Raw genomic sequence first — 6,791 nt, 5'->3', positions numbered from 1 at the left:
TTTTTAACGATTGCCATTCTAACTGGTGTGAGATGGTATCTCATTGTGGTTTTGATTTGAATTTCTCTGATGGCCAGTGATGGTGAGCATCTTTTCATGTGTTTTTTGGCTGCATAAATGTCTTCTTTTGAGAAGTGTCTATTCATGTCCTTCGCCCACTTTTTGATGGGGTTGTTTGTTTTTTTCTTGTAAATTTGTTTGAGTTCATTGTGGATTCTGGATATTAGCCCTTTGTCAGATGAGTAGGTTGCAAAAATTTTCTCCCATTTTGTAGGTTGCCTGTTCACTCTGATGGTAGTTTCTTTTGCTGTGCAGAAGCTCTTTAGTTTAATTAGATCCCATTTGACAATTTTGGCTTTCGTTGCCATTGCTTTTGGTGTTTTAGACATGAAGTACTTGCCCATGCCTATGTCCTGGATGGTAATGCCTAGGTTTTCTTCTAGGGTTTTTATGGTTTTAGGTCTAACGTGTAAGTCTTTAATCCATCTTGAATTGATTTTTGTATAAGGTGTAAGGAAGGGATCCAGTTTCAGCTTTCTACATATGGCTAGCCAGTTTTCCCAGCACCATTTATTGAATAGAGAATCCTTTCCCCATTGCTTGTTTTTCTCAGGTTTGTCAAAGATCAGATAGTTGTAGATATGCGGCGTTATTTCTGAGGGCTCTGTTCTGTTCCATTGATCTATATCTCTGTTTTGGTACCAGTACCATACTTGTCCTCAATTTTGAAAAAGATATTATAATCTCAACCCATCTACACACAGATAAGGCCAATATCCCTAGGAATGATACCTAGGGTTACCTACATCCTATTCCTAAAAATCAGAAACCTGTGTGCTTCTTCTAAGTGGCAGCAGCCTCCATGATATGGAGAATGCCTGGCAGCATTAGGGACCCTGGTTATGAGATACGGCACCGTCACTTGAGATATGTCAACAGCTTTTTTGATTTAATGAATAGAAAAAACATTTGAAACACTAGTTATAGAGAAATAAACTTGAACTTACTTTATTTATTCATTGCCAAATCAGGAAAATGTAGTAGACATACTTTAATGATTCTTACTTTTGTGAGTGTGAGGATTCCTTTATGGTATCAAAATACTTCAAAGCTTGTAGCCCCAATTGTGGTCATTTAACTTTTAGTGCTTTGTTTGAAATAAATTAACTTTAGATGAATTAGCATTTTGTTTTATCTCAATAGCATCTGCATTCATTTTAAGGCACTCATTTGTATGTGGAAAATGTAATTTATTCAGACTACAGATAATATTTGGTTGCTTTGAGAATGAACAGATTATTTGTGTTAATTCTGCAGTTCCCAGAGACCACTGGGAATCATGAAGACCTGACTTTCACTCTGGACTTCACCCAAGCACAACTAAGTTTCTCACGATATATTATGAAGACTGGAGAAATAAAGGCTGACGTTGACATGATGGGTGCATATTAGGTAGACCAACTACTTCCAAAAGTGCTGATTATTGCTGGGGAAGAGAGGATGGGATCTCTGATGAGGAGCTATGAGCTCTACCCTTTGGTCACTCCTCTTCCATTCTTGTTCTGCCACTGACTCAGTGCATGGCCTGGGAAATGTCATTTTTGCTCTCTTAGCCTTTGGTTCTTCATATGAGACAGGGCAGGTGGGATGTAAAATAGAACAGCAGTTCTAAATCTTTTGATTTATAAATCTTGAACTTTTTACAAATGCTTTGAGTCATTTTTCTGGAACACACTTATATACACAAAATTGACCTACCATTCTGGGGACTCATGGATCTTCTGAAGCCATGGTCAGAAACCCTCGAGGTGATGAACATTTAAATGTTCATTGCTCCCCAGCAAGAACGGGGCAGTGTTAGGGAGTCAAGGACATGACTATGGAGCTGTGGTGATTTCACTTTTATTTCAAGCACCTCTTTTGCAGAAAGTAATGGGAGCCAGTCCCTAGGAGACATCTGGAAAGCATGTCGCCTGACCTCCAGCTGGGTTTGGTTTCAGTCTGTTCCAACTGGTGACCCTGCAGTGCTCTTTCTCTTTCCCAACCCAGACATTCTCTGTCTCCCTGTCTGAGCTGGGCCCTTCCCGGCCTTTCAGGAATGGTGTGCCAAAGACAAGGCAACTCCACTCTGAGAAGGGTCTTACAGCACTGCCTTGCATTACAAGGGCTCCTTCAGTGGACTCTAAGTTCATTCCCTCCCTCGCCACTGAATTTGATTCCCTTTCCAAAGCCCTCTTCATACTTTATGGAAAGGATTCTTTTTACAGGCACCAACCAAACACAGTGTGTTGACCATTCAGGAGTGGAGTCAAGTCAGGGACAGAAAGCACAGCTATGCATACCGGCATCTTCTGGCTTCCAAGCCAGCTGCAGAACTACATGATCAACATCGCGTGAGGGAGAAATGTGGGGGTTGAGTAGGATGCCCTTTCTCATCTCTGGTCTCACTCATTTGGGTTTATGCCAAGTCCCCTTGTCATAGAATGTGAGCAGCATTTCTTAGAATCTCTTTTGGCCATTCTTTTATCGTTATCTATAGCTGTGCTGTCCAGTGCAGCAGCCACTAGTCACACGTGACTATTTAAATTTATTAAAATTAAAACTTTAGCTCCTCAGTTGCACTAGCCACACTTCAAGTGCTCAATAGTCACATAGGGCTAGTGGCTGTTGGACCAGACAGCACACATCTAGAACATTCACATCTTCACAGAAAGTTGTATTGGACACCAATGACATATATGCCTTCAGTAAATAAACACTCCCTGCCAGCACCTGACTGAGATTCGAAAGTGTAAAAATGATTGAGATGAGATTCTGCCCTCAAGGGGCTGATGGGTTGTGGAGGAGGCAGACATGAAATCATACCATCATAAAACTCTGAGCTTCCGAGGGAGACAGGAATTAGGTATTCCAGGCAGAGATAATAGTAAGTACAAAGGTACAGAAGAATACAAATATGACATGTCCAGAGACGGGGACATTGCTGCCTGTTCACATGTAGATTATATGTGTCTCATGAGTAAAGAGGTGGTGAGAGTGATGACTGACCAAGGTGGGAAAGTAGACAAGGATCAGGTTTGATGAAATCTTGTCTGCCATGTCCATTTGGTAGTTGTTTTATAAAGGATAATTTACCAGAACTTCATCTGTAACTAGTTTTGATTTCCTAGAATTTGGTTCCTTGAAATTAAATACCCTTTTGCCCCATCTCTGTCAGGATCTTATGACAAAGTCTTTTAAAGAATTTCGAATCCTGAGCTCCTGTCCTCTCTGTGGCACATCTTCTTCTTCTTCCAGGCACTGCCCTCAGGTTCACATCTCTCACTGCCACATCGTATGGTCGCTGAAAGATGTAATAATGTATGGATGTTTGTGGTTAGCTAAGCAAAGATGTCCCTTAAACTGACAATAAGGTTGACGACCACAAGCAAAATGAAAAAGGGCAATGCTTCCAAAGAATCAGTTAGCTAGCTGTGACAACAAGATCAAGGAAAACTGTTGGAAGGACAAGTGGAAAAGACACTTGCAGAATGCTCTTCAGGAGACATTCCTGCAGCTCACTGCGGCAAACACATGCACTCTTCTTTCAAACTACATAAATCCTCACAGCTGAGGTTGAGGTTCATTTCTGCCTGTCCTAAAGGTATCTTGATAACCGGTAAAGATGCATACCATCAAACCATTCAAGAAACATTAATTGAGCATTTACTAAGTGTCAGACTCTTGCTGCCTTCAATGAAGACCAACTTCATGGGTCTGCGATGACCATGGGTCATGATACTGACCTCTGGGATATTCATGATAGATTTCAACACCCTTCCAGTGCTATCTTCTGCAGTCTCAACATAGCCCTGCTAGGTAGATAAGACCAAGTTTTTATCCCCATTTTTACAGATTGCAAAATTAAAGTCCAGGGACACAAAGTCATGTCCCAATATTGCATTGAACAAGGGAGCTAGAGTCAGCTCCAGTATTTCCAATATAGGCTCTTAGAGGTTTCCTCCAAAGGCAAGTTAAATAGTTACAGAAAATTCCCCTAAAATTACTTTTTCCTAGTATGTTGGGAAAAAACATCAAATATGAGGCAAAAAAATACTAGGAGATTCTTCATGATTGCATTTGCTTAAAAACAGATACAATACTCTCAGCAGTTCAAAGCCCCAAATACTTGTAATGATCAACAAAAGCTGAAAGCTGATTTCTTTTGAAAATCATCAAGATTAAAGTGGTCAGGTGGCCACAAACATTCATAGCCTTCCTGTTACACTAAAGAAAAGAAAGAACTTGATGAGTCTAAATGCTTTTTTGAAAGGATTCATTTTATTTTAATGAAAAGAAATACACATCTCTCTTTTCTCATTTCAGTGGATCAGAAGAGTTTGTGGCAAAAATTATACTGGCCAACACTGAGCCAATGCTGCAAGAGCAAACGCTAAATAAAGAAATCTGTTTTAAGCCTTTATTGAATTGTAACTGCACACTTGCAAATAAATCCCAGCACATGTTGTTTTAATTAATATAAATAATAAGATAACAGTGGTTATGGAGGCCTAACCAACCATACAGTTAAGCATTCATTTGTTTTCAATTATAGTTAAAATATATTCAACTGAATACAGCTTAAGTGGTAATTACATTCTTTACAAGTTCCTAATAATCCCTGGAATGGCCACTCTAATAAAAATTTGCCTCTAATGGGTACGTGTCCTGCTTGCTCACATGTCAAGGCCAGTGGAGTCATTAGGAACAACAGCCGTCCAAGTGTCTGTCTGGAGATTTAGACTTCTGTCCAAAGCCCACACATGAACCACACACTGTGTACTTAATATGGGAAGCAGCATGGTCATTTGATTGTGGTTTTATGCTCTTTCCCAGGAATGCTTCTCAGGGGGGCAATTCTGCTATTGGAGAGTGGCTATTTGTCATTTCCTATCAGATGAAGCCTTGGACAGACCCTACAGTAGGATTCAAGGGGCTTCACTCAGCCATCCTGGCTACAGGAATTTCACTTCATTTTAAGATAGTCACTAACCTCCACCCAAATTTCCAGGATATCAATCTGTGTTTAATGGGTGGCTGGTTGTGAGACTGAAGTAGCCACAGCATTCCAATCAAGGGAAATATGTCTGGGTGCATACACAGCTTGATAAATTGCTTTTAATGTTTTGAGTCAGGGAAAAAAAATCTAACATTATATGTTCCCTTTCTTTTCTCTTATTTCAATACTCTACTGTGTAACTTTTCCTCAGTTTTCCTTCCTCCCATGCTCCTTTTTCCTCTTTTTCTCTTTCCTTTTCCTTCCTCTCTGTCTTCCCTATGGGAGAATTTCAGAGGAAATAAGAGACAGAACTTGCTTTGTGGTTAAGAGTGCCTATGTTGGGTGATTCTGAGCTGTATCATTTCCTCAACTGTCATTCCAGCATTCATGTGTCATTCTAGTGGTGCAATTCTGCTGCTCTGGTTCTGGAGAGCAATTATAATTGAAGTGCTTGGCAGATTTTTATTTTCAGCATCTACTTGAAATTAAGAGGAAGCTGATGGGGGCTGTGCCCAGAGAGAGAAAAGCATGTCTCATAGATAAGAAGGGATGTCAGTCACCCCCTAATATTAAGAGGACAACCCTAGAAGTAAACATGAACCTACTGCTAGCCTTGCTTTTCTAAAAGAAAAGACGCACATTTATGCAGTAAATGTATACTAAACAGAGAAAGGGAAGTAGAAATAGTCAAGAAGAGCAGATGGCAGAAAGATATATGTACTCATAACAAACTTGACAGTGCTCTCTCTAGTAAGCCATGGCAATGCTTGGATAATTGTTGGGTTTGGATATAAATTTCAAAAGGCAAAGTGAGCCATATTTTGTACCTAATAGAATGTTTAAATAAATCCTTCCTCCTTGATTTGTCAGTTCCATACATGAGGGACTGCTGGTAGAAGGGGTGCTGGTTATATCTGGCCCTGTTATCGAGTGACTGTGGGACTGTGTATAATTCCCTTCTCCTATATGGGTCTTGTTTTCTCCTCTTTTAAATTGATAATCTTAAAGGCACCTCTCACCTCTGACAATTGCCATTTCATTAAATTACAGCTCAGATTAATAAAGGTTCTCATGATTGACGTGCTTTAACAATCCGGTCTTTCCACAGCAGTGAGCCATCGGTTAGTAATTTGGGAGGATATACATGTATCGGAAACTTTACAGAGAAGGGCCATGCATCATAGAGAGAAACAGGAGACATGACTTTAAGGCTTCTACCCACCTCAAACTTCCAGAATTCTGTGGTACTTCTGTCTAGCCATAATTCATTCCTGCCTTGTGCTTCTCCACTACCTTGTGCTATGAGACTTTAACAGCTTCAAAGAAAGTGGAGGAGCCCCACAGAAAATCCTGGCAATGGCTGTAAACTTGCACAAGCCAGACAAGTGCCAGAAAGATAGTATGGGGACAACTCCTACCAGCTTGTGAATACTCAGTCTCCCTCTTACTGCCCAAACTATGCCATGACCATTACCACAGAACATGGTAGTCCACATGGTGTTTCCCAACATTTCCAACATTCAGTTTCTAAATGAAACTGAATTTCATTTAGTTCTAATTTGAATAAGACTACATTCAGTGCATAGATTCTAATTTGGACTAGACTAAATTGTCTCTTCCCAATCTTTTCAGCCTTCCATCCCACCAACCCCCAATATGTACTCAGAGCTCAAACTTAACCTGATAGCTTATAGTATTATATTTCTATTGCTGTGCAACAAATTGCCACAAATTTGGTGGCTTGAGAAACAAC

The sequence above is a fragment of the Pongo pygmaeus genome, chromosome 12 (genome assembly GCF_028885625.2).
Source record: "Pongo pygmaeus isolate AG05252 chromosome 12, NHGRI_mPonPyg2-v2.0_pri, whole genome shotgun sequence".
In the NCBI taxonomy this organism is placed as follows: Eukaryota; Metazoa; Chordata; class Mammalia; order Primates; family Hominidae; genus Pongo; species Pongo pygmaeus.
Note: the sequence above shows the minus strand (reverse complement) of the source record.